The sequence below is a fragment of the Carcharodon carcharias genome, chromosome 6, assembly GCF_017639515.1.
Source record: "Carcharodon carcharias isolate sCarCar2 chromosome 6, sCarCar2.pri, whole genome shotgun sequence".
Classification (NCBI taxonomy): domain Eukaryota; kingdom Metazoa; phylum Chordata; class Chondrichthyes; order Lamniformes; family Lamnidae; genus Carcharodon; species Carcharodon carcharias.
In genome coordinates this window covers 181,165,445-181,178,754 of record NC_054472.1, presented here as the reverse complement: position 1 = coordinate 181,178,754, position 13,310 = coordinate 181,165,445, and positions in this window count along the sequence as shown.

The following is a 13,310-nucleotide window of genomic DNA, read 5'->3' as shown; positions in this document are numbered from 1 at the left end:
GGAAAATGCTTTCATCTCTTGGTTTATGGACCATGCATTATTGCCACTTATTTAAAGTTGTGAACCAGAAATGAAATTTGAACAACAGTTTATTTCCAAATTATTTTCTTGTAAGTTATGAAGTGAGGTTAAAGTTGTAGCTTAGATAATGTCGCTCTTCAGGTAGTGAAACATTGCATACAAGCAAACTTATTGCCTATCTCTAATTGCCTCCAAGTCATTATGTGGCAAACAATGAAGAGGCTAGTAATGAATTTCAGGAGGACATAGACAGAGGGCTGAACCAGGTTAACGCACGGCAGATGAAATTTAACATAGCGAAGTGCAATGATGCATTTTGCAGAAAAAAAATGAAGTGGTCCAATTGGTATCTTCCTGCAGTCTACAGCTTTCTATACAATGCTACACTTACGCGCCATCCACATAATATAATTAAGGAATTTTAATGCAGCTAAGGCCAGCATCATTGTTAAAGGTACTGGAACCTGGCCATTGTAACCATGACTGGTTCCTCTTGAGGGGAGTGTTATGACTGATGCAGTTGGTAAAGCGAAGTTAATAAAAAATCCCAGAGGGAAGCTTTAAACAACTGTCATAACCTATAATTTTAAGTATTATGTTTGAGATGCAACTCTAAATGCAAGAATCAGACCACCAGCTCTCAAGATTTTATATTAAACTAAAGGAAACATTTTATTAATTTACACAAGTTAAATATATACACATGGCTACAAATTACTACTGTCATAACTCTTAACAAATTCCAAAACTAATCTCCATTGAGGCAACAGTAGCCTATTGGCCAGAAATATGATGTCAGCGTGTGGGGGGCGGGCCCAACATGCCGACGTGTAAAATGATGTGCGATGATGTCAGGCGTGCGTCCTCGAAACCATGGCGATGTTTTGGAGGCGGGTCGTGCTTTGACTTCGGAGGCCATTAATTAACGGGCCAGTTAAGGCCCTCGAGGCGGCGATTGACTGCGATTTCTAGCAGCCTGTGTGATTTTCAGGGCACCGCATGGGCGCAATGGGCAGGCCACATTTTCAAAAGCCTCATCCACGGGTGGGATACGAGGGATGAGTGGGCTCGCTAATGCGAGTTGTTAGTGATTTACTTTTTAAACTTACTGCTGTTTGCTTTGACAGAAATAATGGGCTTCAAGTTCAGGGCTCTGGAGGAATCATAACACCTGGGGCCTTGCAGGTACCAGGCAGCTTTCCCTTAACCTGGGAATGGGGATTGTGCTCTCTACTGGAGGTGCCTCCTCCGAAGAGGAAGAGAGGGCCAGAAGGGGGAGGAGGCCAGGAGCGCATACTCAGCCTGCAGGGGAGCCACCTTTGGGAGGTCAGAGGCAGGCACAAGGAGTGCAGGGCCAATAGGAAGTGCAAGGCGGAATGGGACGCAGAAGATGCCACTATCCTGCTGCCAGGGTTTACATGCAACGATGCAGCTACCTCAATATATATGAGGTGCAATGCCGAAGGAAGCACCGTCTCTCAGGGGACACAGTGACATCCATCTCTGAGATCAGCTCCAACTGTGTGGGTGGACACTCCGTGCCAGTGGCGCTGAAGGTCACAGTTGCCCTCAACTTCTATGCCTCCGGCTCTTTCCAGGGTTTGGTGGGTGACCTTTATGGAGCCTCCCAGTCAGCTGTCCACTGTTGCTCTGTTCAGGTGTACATTGACTTTCTTTCATTACCTCTTGGATGAGGCCAGCCAGGCTGAGTGAGCCAGAGGCTTCGCAGCCATTGCTGGCTTCCCCCACATCCAGGGTGCTATAGACTGTACACATGTGGCCATCAAGGCACCAGCAGGTGTGCCCGGTGCCTTCATCAACAGGAAGGGCTTCCACTCCATGAACGTGCAGGTAGTGTGTGATCACAGGTTGCTGATTCTACAAGTCTGTGCAAGGTACCCAGGCAGCTCCCACGATGCCTACATCCTCAGACACTCCCAGGTGCCGGGGCTCTTCAGTGCTCCAGCCCGGCTGGATGGTTGGCTGCTGGGTGACAAGGTCTAACCCCTCAGAAGGTGGCTCATGACGACTCCCCGCCATCCAAGAACAGAAGCTGAGCAGCGTTACAATTGGAGACACGGCACCACAAGGGCTATGGTGGAGAGAACAATCGGTCTTCTCAAGATGCGCTTCTGATGCCTGGACCGCTCAGAGGGCGCACTCCAGTACCCCCCAGATCATGTATCACTGATAGTGGTTGCATGCTGCACTCTCCACAATCTGGCGCTGGAAAAGGGGGAACGCAGTGGAGGAAGAAGATGTTGACACAGCTGCTCTGGCAGCAGACGATGAGTCCAGAAGTGGGTCCGAGGCTGAGCATGCTCAGGAGAACACTGAGGGGATAGACGCTGACCCAGGCAACCTCTAGGGGGGCAGGGACACCCAGGAGGCTTTAATCCAACGTTCCTTCAGCTACCCCACCAAATATGAATCACTACCACATGCCAGGGCTGCAGGCTCCATACTCGATACCTGAGAGCAACATCTGCCTGGTTAGGAACATTAACTATGTGCCTTGTCAATAAAACTCAAAGACAAACAAGCCCCTCATAACATCATGTGTTCCCTTTCACCTTCAGAATGAACGAGGCACCCAGAGGCTTGCTGGGCACCAAAACATTTAATGATTGCATACAGAAATGAAAGGACATTAAAAGATGTTGAACTGTACACCTACTGAAGAGCTACTGATCGGGGGGAGGCAAAGGAAAACCACTAGTGATAAGGCCGTGGTGTGCCTAAGGTGACTTATGTTTATGTTTATGAGTGCTACACCTCGATGCTCCCTCCTCACTGGCACTATCATTGGAGCCAGCCTGCCCACTCTGCTGTCCTGTTGGCCTTGATGACCTTGGCGGGCATCCTCTGGCCTGTGGAGCCTGTGTTGGACCCGCCTGGGAGAGAGCGGCTAGTGGCACAGCTGACATCTCCCCAGTCTCTGTGGCCTGATCAGATGCCACGGTCACTGGCAGAGGGGCAGAGGAGCTGCTGCCCTCACCCAGAGTGCCCTGAGAGGAGCTCGCAGAGATGAAATGCAGCTTGTGCGCCAATGTGAGGTCACTTCGGACTCCCCTGCTCACTGTTGATGGACGGGCGCCTAGCTGGGATACTGGATCCCTCATCCATCTCCCACCCTGTCACTGACCACCTGAGGTCAATGCCGCTGTCAGGGCTTGCAAGTCTGAGTGCGTCCCCGGGAAGTCCTGATCGTTCTCCTGGAGGAGGCTCTCCACGAGAGTCGCCACACTCCCCATAGAGGAGGCATTGGGCTCGGCCATGAGGGTCAATGCATTGCTCATGTTCTGCATGGACTCCTTCATCACCGGCACCATGGCACACATTCCCTCATGTATCTCCACCAGATCCTCTCACACACCCACTGGACTTCCAGCATCTGCTGCCTCAGGGATGACTCCAAAGGCTCACCATCAGCCACTGACTGAGCATGTTCCTGCTCCCCCACAGTCCTCCGACTGCCAGCGCCCTGGGCACTCTCTGCCTCCGCCTGCATCTCAAGCGAGTGTGAAATGCCCTCACCGCTGTGCGTCGAGACTCTAGCCGATGATCTTATCCCCTCCGAGGTGCTGGTATCTGCGCTGGTGCCTACCTGGCTGAGAAGGTGTGACGCTGGTGAGTTTAATTGTTCTGGGCCCTCATGGGTCAGTGGTGGTCCCTCTGCCTCTTGAGTGTGGGCCTGCTCCGGACAGGCTGATTTATTTACTTAATTAGTACAAGTCGTGACACTTGTTAATGTGTATGCCTGGCACCCGGATCAGGATGCACTCCTCCTTCCATTGTCAATGGGCAACCCATGTTGAATGCTGAAATCAATATCCAGTCAATAGTGGAATGGTGGCACTGACAGACATTGTGACCTCAGGGCGCAGCACCCTTACCTCCCAGTGGCACCCCAACCTCACCGTGGCCGGTTGACCTGGGCGCATGGCGCATCTCCAACTCAAGGGCCTCCTGCTCGTACCCGGTGAGTATGACCAGCTGCTCCTGCCCTCTGCCAGTCCGCTCTCACTCGGCATTGTTACGCGCACTCACCTCCTGAAAGGATAGAGGAGCATCAATTAGTCCACCCTGTACCTGGACTGCCACTCCACATGCAGCGGGCACAGAAGGCAGCTCACCACCACCACCTCAGGGGTAACTGGGGATGGGCAGTAAATGCTGGCCCACCCAGCGAAGGCCACATGCTGTGGACGAGTCAATGTGCAGGCACATAATTCGGGGTTGGGGGAGGGAGGCAGGACTAACTGCTGTGCTGAGCGACCCTTCCCAACAGGGTACTCGCCCTGCCCTTCGCAAGAGGTCACTGAACCTCTTGCGGCACTGCACCCAGGTGTGTCTCACCACCTCGTGGGAGCTGACCCGCACTGCCACCTCCCCTCAGGCACATTTCATCATGTGGTGGTGGTGGGTGCAGGGGGGGGGGCTCCTCCTCTTGTCCCTTGGAACGAGGGTATCACGGCATGGTGCCACCTCCTCGAGGAGGGCAGCGAGGCGCTCATCCGAGAATCTCGGGGCAAGCGGCCCCGCTGACCTGCCCTCCTGCCTGGCCTGCTGTCCGAGGACGCTGTCCGACATTCTGCTCTGCGCCATGGGCCGCAGCCTCTAGCAGGCCGCCTGATCGCCATTGGACCTGGCGGTCATGTGACTCCCGCCGCCATCCGTCCCCTTCCAGCTGTCCTTGGGAGCCGCGATTCACGCCAGGGCGGGCCTTCACTGGCACCCCCCACCTAAAATGGTGGTGCGCAGCTGATCGCGGGTGACAACTGGCTTCGTGCCCGCCCGTGCCCGCTCTGGCACAGCTCGCCTGCCGCCTGAAAGATTCAGGCCACAGGCTTAACCAGACACCAGGCAAAGCACTTTCACCTTACGAATTCAAAGTGAGGTTTGTGTCACTTTGGTTCCTGTGGAGCCAGTTGGAGGATTGCCGCTGCCTTTTGCTCTCACGTTGCCTCTGGTCGGCACACCCGAAAACTACTGAAGTTATACCTACCAGCCCCATTGAATGCTAATTCTCATCGTATCAACAACCTCTGAATTAAACCTCTCTAACATTAAAACCCCTTTCACAGCAATTTTATTTGTAATATAAACATATTGCTTGGTAGCTGCTAGAAAGGCATCAATTTTCACCCCACTTCTTGAATACTCCATTCAAAAAATGCAAATACACGTTATCTCTCTCACATAACAAGACTAGTACACATCGAAGCAGCCAGACTAGCTGGCTTTAATCCAGTTAAGGCACACCCACAGACTAAACCTCTATTTTGAAAGAAAATTATTTTCCAAAATACTATCTACGTTAGTAGCTTCATGACAGGGAGGAATGGGTCATTCAAACCTTTCTCAACCTCAGAGCCAAGAGCTGTTACCTGGTTGCCTCGAAACAGCAGGAGGATTGTTTGAACTGATTGTGAGAGCTGATCATTCTCATCTGAGCTATTTTTCTGTGGAATGACTGTTTTGTTTCAACCAGCACGAGTGGATCATACTCGTCTGGACTATGCATCAAATAAACTGAGATGTTCACCACTGGACATCGGAACTGCAGGGACAACAGGAAATATGTTTGAGTTGAGTCATTACAAGAAGAAGAGCATATCAGAGTGTGGCTGCTACAGTCGGAAGAAGGGTCAGCACTGGTCACCTTGAATCAGGACCTACAATCAACACCAGACAGACCAGCCGCTTTGGGGATTGTGAGTGCTTTAGCTAAATTGTAGTGATACTGGTTTGAGGGTTTTGGAAGGCTTTGGGACAAAGGCATGGTGCTTTTGTCTGTATTTTGACAGATTTTAGCACATCGTAGTGACTTCATTTGGCTAAAGGGAGACAGTTGGTCAACTCACAGAAGGGCTCAGCGAGGAATTGAAGGTGCTCAGTTCAGCTAGCCGCAGGAGGATTTGAACTGGGGTATTTGCCTCAATTTTGGGGAACTTTTTGTACAAGGTCTGTTTATTTTTTGTGAGCTTGCTGCCTGTCAATCAAAGTCCAGGGTGTTTTGTACTGGGGAGGGGTGGGTGGGGGGTGGTTTTCTGTGTCATTTCAACATATCGTAGAGGTATCTGAACTAGGGATATCAGCGGGTAGAATAAAACAACACATTTATGGTTGAGCCAAGCCCTGTGCCTCAGTACTTTTGCTCTTTATAGATCCTCAGGTCCGAGAACTGTTTGTGAGGTGGGAATCTCTTACGCACTTCATTGTGACGGAGGCCAGCATTTTACCTTCAGGGTGGGGGTGCGTGCCTGACACGGCCGAATGTAATATGGATGCGCGATGACTGTGCATCCTGGCGTCATCGCGCACTGCCACAATATTTTGTTTGGCGGGCACCCGCCGGAGTTGGCTGTGGACCTGCCGGTAATTGAAAGGCCTATTAAGGCCATTAACCAGGTAATTAAGTTGCCTGTCCAGCCTGACGGTCAGTGGGGCAGGCGAACAGGCCAAGCGGCCTTTTGCATTTTTTTTTAGGAAACCTCATCCACGGGTGGGACGTGTTTCCCTAAAGCAAATACAAATTTAAAAAAAAACCCTCTTATTTTGAGGTTAAAAAACATGCCCCATCTCCGTGTGACACGGTCACCTGAGGGGACGTGATTCGTTACATTTGTATTGTATTTATTAAATTTTTTTTTTTAACGAAGCGCTTCAGTCTCCCCGAGGCGGCTCCATGCCACGGGGGTTTGAAGGGGTCTTTAAGGGGCATGCGTGAACTGTGCACCAGGCCCCGCTCTCCCTCCCCCACCCCCCATCCCCCCCTGTCCACACGGGCAGTGCTGCCGCTTGAGATTCACGCAGGCCGGGCCTTAAATTGGCCTGCCTGCTGAAATCGTGGAGCGGTGCCGATCGCGGGCGGCGACCGGCTTCCCGACCGCCCCCGCCTGACCCCCGCCTGACCCCACCTGACCCGCCGAGCCTGCCCGACAAGGGACATTTCTGGCCAGGATTGCAACGTGAACAGACCCGCTGTCTAATGCTTCTGTGAACGTGATTCTTCACGGCCACTCTAAGCAGGGGTGCTGAAGAACAAATCAACCATAAGCGGCTTATTAATTCCACAAAGCTGCTGTTACAAATTAATTCCTTGTGTTTCTCTGATGGAAACCACTCACCATATTGAAGTCATCCCTGGTTATTGTCACTTTTGGTTAATATGATTTTTGGTGACAAACTGAGACAGATCACAGTAAATCTTTGCAGCATCATCTACTTAAACCCACAGGAACAGAAGCAAGGCTTCTTTTCTTCTGCAAAAAGATTTAAATCTAGTTATCAGGGTCATCCTCTGGTACATTGCATTATGTATTACCTTTCTTTTAGCTATGCATAATTCATAATGTTGCTTAAAAACATCAGCATTGTAAATTAATGTAGCGGCATTAGCAAATAAATTTAAGCTTTTACCCTGTTACCCTGTGGATTTATTCTCAACATGCTTCACTGTCGGATTCACTCCGTTCAAAGCGTTGATATTATGCACATGGACGTAATACACTCCAGAAAGGCAAGAGTATCCACGACCAACCAATACCATGAGAATTGAACGCAGTTTACCTGAACGAGTTCTTAAGTGTGCATCATATCACAGGATCGAAATGACAGAATTGTTACTGTGCAACAGGAGGCCATTCAGCCCATCGTGTCTCCACTGACTCTCCAAATGAGCGTCATGACTTTGCCATTCTCCCGTTTTTTTCCCCCCCGTACCCTTGCACTCTCTTTCCATTCAAATAATCATTGAATGCCTCGGTGGAACCTGCCTCCACCATACTGCCAGGTAGTGCATTCCAGACCCAAACTGCTTGCTGTGTGAAAAAGTATTTTTCTCATGTCACACTTGCTCCTTTCGCAAATCACTTTAAATCTGTGCCCTCTCGTTCTTGATCCTTTTATGAGCGGGAACAGTTTCTCCCTCTCTACCCTGTCCAGCCCCCTCATGTTTTAAACACCTCTATCAAATCTCCTCTTAGCCTCCTCTCCAAGGGGAACAGTCCCAACCTCTCCAATTTATATCAGAACTCAAGTGTCTCAGCCCTGGAACCATTCTTGTAAACCTCTTCTGCACTCTCTCCAATGTGTTCAAATCCTTCCTATAGTGTGGCACCCAGAACTGTACACAATATTCCAGCTGAAATCTACCTAGTGTCTTATATAAGCTCAGCATAACCTCCCTGATCTTGTACTCTATTCCCCTATTAATAAAGCCTACGATACTGTCTGCTTTATTAACTGCTCTCTCCACCTGTCCTGCCACCATCAATGATCTATGCACATATACACCCAGTTCCCTCTACTCCTGCGCACCCTTAAGAACTGCACCCCTTATTTTATGTTATCTCTTCATGTTCCTCCTACCAAAAAGAATCATCGGAAACCTTTAATGGAATGATGGCTGGTTAACCTAAAATGCTTTACAGCCATGAGATAGATTAATGCAAAAAATATTTTCCATATGAAATATGAAATTGTACACCTAGAACCAGTTTAATTATGAATGAAGGTTTCCGATCTTTCTCGTGGATAAGAATCGGCCTTGTCAAAAAGGCTGAACTTTGCAACAGGAATAATGGTGGGGCCATCAGCGCTCATTCTTATTAAGGAATAAATCAGACAGCAACTTCCACACAAGTACCTGCACAGTTTAATTAGGAATTCTACAAATTTGCTACACTGGCATCTTGCTGAGAGACTCAGCATTCAAAAATAAGAAGGACATGAATTTTGTTTTATTCATTCATTGGATGTGGGTGTCACTGGCTAGGCCAGAACTTAGTGCTCATCCGTAATTGCCCTTGAGAAGGTGTTGGTGAGCTGCCTTCTTGAACTGCTGTAGTCCATGTGGTGTAGGTAACCCCTAGCTGTTAGGAAGGGAGTTCCAGGATTTTTGACCCAATGACAGTGAAGGAATGGTGATATATTTTCAAGTCAGGACGGTGAGTAACTTGGAGGAGAATTTCCAGGTGGTGGTGTTCCCATGTGTATACTGCCCCTGCCCTTCTAGATGACAGCAGTCGTGGGTTTGGAAGGTGCTGTCTAAGGAGGTGAGTTCCTGCAGTGCATCTTGTAGATGGCTCACACTGCTGCCACTGTCCGTTAGTAGTGTTTGTGAATAGGGTGCCAATCAAATGGGCTGCTTTGTTCTAGATGGTGTCAAGCTTCTTGGGTATTGTTGTTGAAGTCACAGCCTTCACCCACTAGATAGCCAGTAAAAATGCTGGAATAAATTAAAATGGGTTTATTCAGGTGTAAGGGAATTTTAACATCATAATAAGTCTCAATTACCTCTGGCACTGAGACTGTAATTTTACAAGTTTGGAATCTCATTCCTCTGGGATTTAATTGTCGTTGGATATTTAAAATAAAAATAAAATTAGTGCACCAACTGTTGAGTGGTTTAGCAACATCCCTTCCTGCCAGACAGAAACAGCTCGGGTCTCCTCCTCACTTGCAGTTACTTTTAAATTGCAGGTATGGTGATGAAATCAGGCCACAACTTAGGAACTTTAACTGCTAGAAGAGCTGTATGTTAGTAGATTAGTTACTTTATAAGCATTAGCTGTGGAAACACATTGTGGCAGAGACCGGACACCAAACATTGCCCCCACGTTGAAACAATGAAAGGTGGATGATCTGATTCTTGTGCAGGTTTACATTGAAAATTGACCCATTAATTATACAAAATGAAAAAAAAAATGTGCTTTACATTTAAAAAAAAATAGACCAAGTTAAAATAGAATTGAGTATTGCACACAGTTATTGAGAGATGTATGTAAATGCAGAAAATGCTAAGTTTAGATATTTACTTCACTGGTCTAGACCGATCGATGTGTAAATTATTGAGAAAGCAATTTATGTTAAAGCAAGTTTAAGGTTGGAGATGATATGGTGCCACATACTGTTTATCTGCCTGTATGTATGTTTTTTTTTTAATTATTCATTCACAGAATGTGGACATTCCTGGCAAAACCATCATTTATTGCCCATGCTTAATTTCCCTTGAGAACGTGATGGCAAGTCACCTCTTTGAGTGACTGAGAGGCTTCCTGGACCATTTCAGAAGGCAGTTAAGAGTCAACCCCACTTTTGACGATCTTGAAATGAGTTGAGCAACTCATTGTACTTAGTTGCTGTTAGGATTGCCCTTTTTAAAATGCATTCACTGGATCTGGAAAAGTTAACGAAAAGAAAAAAAAAACAACCAAAATATATATATATATATTTTAAGGCCAGAAATTTCGGGTCAGCGTGCAGGATGTGGGCCTCGTTTGCCGATGTGTAAAATGACGCGCGGTGATATCGGGTGTGTATCCCCACATCACCACGCATCATTCAAACCTTCAGCACTGGAGATGGCTGCGTACCCGCCGAACAGTCAAAGTCTTATTAAGGCCATTTAAAAACTAATTTAAGTAATTAACTGAGTTGCCCGTCCAACCTTAAGGTTGGCGGGGGTGGGGGGGGGGGGGGGGGGGGCAGGTGAAGAGCCCAGGTGGCGGGATGAGGTTTCATGAAGTGTTTATAGGTTGAATAAAACTCTTTATTACAGTTCATTGACAGGTCCCAGCTCATGTGACACTGTCACATGAGGGGACAGGTCTTAAAATTTTTAAGTTTTCTTTATTAAAATTTTTGACAATCAAACTAATCTCCCTGAGGCAGCTCCGTGCCTCAAGGAGATTGCTGCGCTCCTTCAAGCACATGCACAGGCCCTGACTCAGTCCCCCCCACCCCCCACCCGCACAGGGAGCGCTTAGCTTCCTAAATGTTGGATATACTGATGTACGATGCCAGTTTATTTCCCAGTCATGATTGAACACAGAGCAGTAAGTTTTGAACAATTTTCTGCTTGGTCAATTATCCTCTCCACAATGCAAACTATTGTATCATTGGTGTTTCAAAGAACTGTTCTTTGAAACCAAGAATAGCTCAAACCATGAAACGCTCAATGGTAAGTAGCTGATGCTTTTGCAATCAGTGAGGCAGTTAGGTGTGTGTGGAGTTAGTGGCATAGTGGTATTGTCATTAGACAGGTAATCTGGAAACCCAGAGATGATGCTCTGGGTTTGAATCCCACTATGTCAGACAGTGGAATTTGGATCCAATAAAAATCTGGAATTAGAAGTCTAATGACGACTGTGAAACCATTGCTGATTGTCATGAAAAGTCCATTTGGTTCACTAATGTTGATTCGGGAAGGAAATCTGCTATCCTTACCTGGTCTGGCCTACATGTGACTCTGAACACACACAACAATGTGGTTGACTCTTAAATGACCTCTGAACAAGGGCAATTGTTCCCATTAGTGAATATTTTTTTTAAAAAATACAATGGTATAATTATGAATTCCCTGTGAAAGCCAAGTCAAACAAGAGAGAGGAGTTAGAAACTTTTCTTCATGCAAAGCATGGTTGAAATGTGGAATTCTCTCCTGCAAAATACAGTAGGTGCTAGTTCAATCATTTGTTTTTTTTTTGGTTAACCAAGAGTATGAAGTGATATAGAGATCAAGTCAGGGAGCTAAATGACAGATCAGCCATGATTTAATTGAATGGCAGTGGAACAGACTCAAAGGCCTGAATGGCCAACTCCTTTTCCTATGACATACAGTAAAGGAGATCGCTTGGTACAGAGTAGAATATTGCTGAAAAGAGAGGGATGTTGCCAAAGCTTTTTGTCTTGCGCTCATCAGGAAAAACTCAAGAATGCCAAATTTCAAATGATCACAACAATTTAGACTACAGGAAAAAGGTGCTGATTGGTTGGTAATTTGACTCTGATTGGCCAAGGAGTTGCCTCTGCTTTCTTGGCCAATCAGAGTCGACTTGCCAACAAATCAGCATCCATTTCTCCTGTAATGAACATTGTGGTGATTGTTTGAAATTCGCCTTTCTTGAATTTGTCCCGATGAATGCAAGGTGAAAAGTTTTGACAACATGTATCTCTTTTCAGTAATAGTAAAGGAAGTTTTTCAGCTCGAAAGGAGCAGTAGATAATGGCTACTAGGAAATGAAGGGATGCGAAGGAAAGTGTTTCTCTCCAACACCATGAGAATCAGTTGTGTTTTTCTAGTTTCTGTAAGTAAGCTGTCAAATCTCCCCCAGGTCTCTGACTAAGCATTGCACTTTGGACCCTGATGATGTCCGGTAAGTTTCTAGGCTGCTCCCTTGTAAAACTAATTGGATTTGATGGTTGTCTGACTGTTGAATTCCTTTGAAAGTGTATTTAATTGTAGTGAGTGCTGGTGACATCATCAGAGCTATCTTGGGGATAAAGTGTGAGAGGAAATTACATACGTGGTTGATGTCATCTCTGAAACACTTGACACACGGCAATTAATTTTGGCCAACATTATTGCAGCTCCGAGCTGCCAGATTCAAAAGCTTCTCCAAGCCTGTTCGCTCCATGGATTTCGTTAGTGTTCAGTAAATAAAAGGTCAAGTAACCATTTCTGCTAACTAATTTGTCGAGACGATTCTAATGGCGAGACTAGTGTCTGTGTGTTCCCTTTGTGAATGTGCCACTGGAGGAGGGGCATGATGCAGGGGAAGCTTCTGCCTGTCATTGGTATGACCCCGCCTCCAAAGCTGCCTGAATTTCCGGCCCTGATATCATTGGAATGCTCCTGTTAGGCTCCAGTCACTTCAGCTCCACAACCCTCCAAGATGTCTGTGCTCCCCCAATTCTGGCCTCTCACATATCCCCACTTATTATTGCCTTACCATGCCTTCAAGCTGCCTAGACCCTAAGCTCTGGAATTCTCTCCCTAAATGAATCTGCCTCTCTACCTCACTTATGTTCTTTAAGACACTCATTAAATCCTGCTCCTTTGACCAAGTTTCTGGGCACCTGCATTACTATTTCCTTATGCAGTTCAGTGTCAGATTGTTGCCTGATAAAACTGCTTTGAAAGGCCCAGGACTGCTTTACATTTTGCTGTTAGTGTTACATAGGGGCAAATTTGTGATACAAGAAACTTTAGGGGGCAAAAGACTGATGCTGTGATAGAAGCAAGGATTGACATCACATCCACAAACATTCACTCCCTCCACCACCGACGCACAGTAGCAGCAGTGTGTACCATCTACAAGATGCACAGCAGGGACTCACCAAGACTCCTCGGACAGCACCTTCCAAACCCACAATCACTACCATCTAGAAGGACAAGGGCAGCACCTAGATGGAAACACCACCACCTGGAGGTTCCCCTCCAAGCCACTCACCATCCTGACTTGGAAATATATCACCTTTCCTTCACTGCCGCGTGTCAG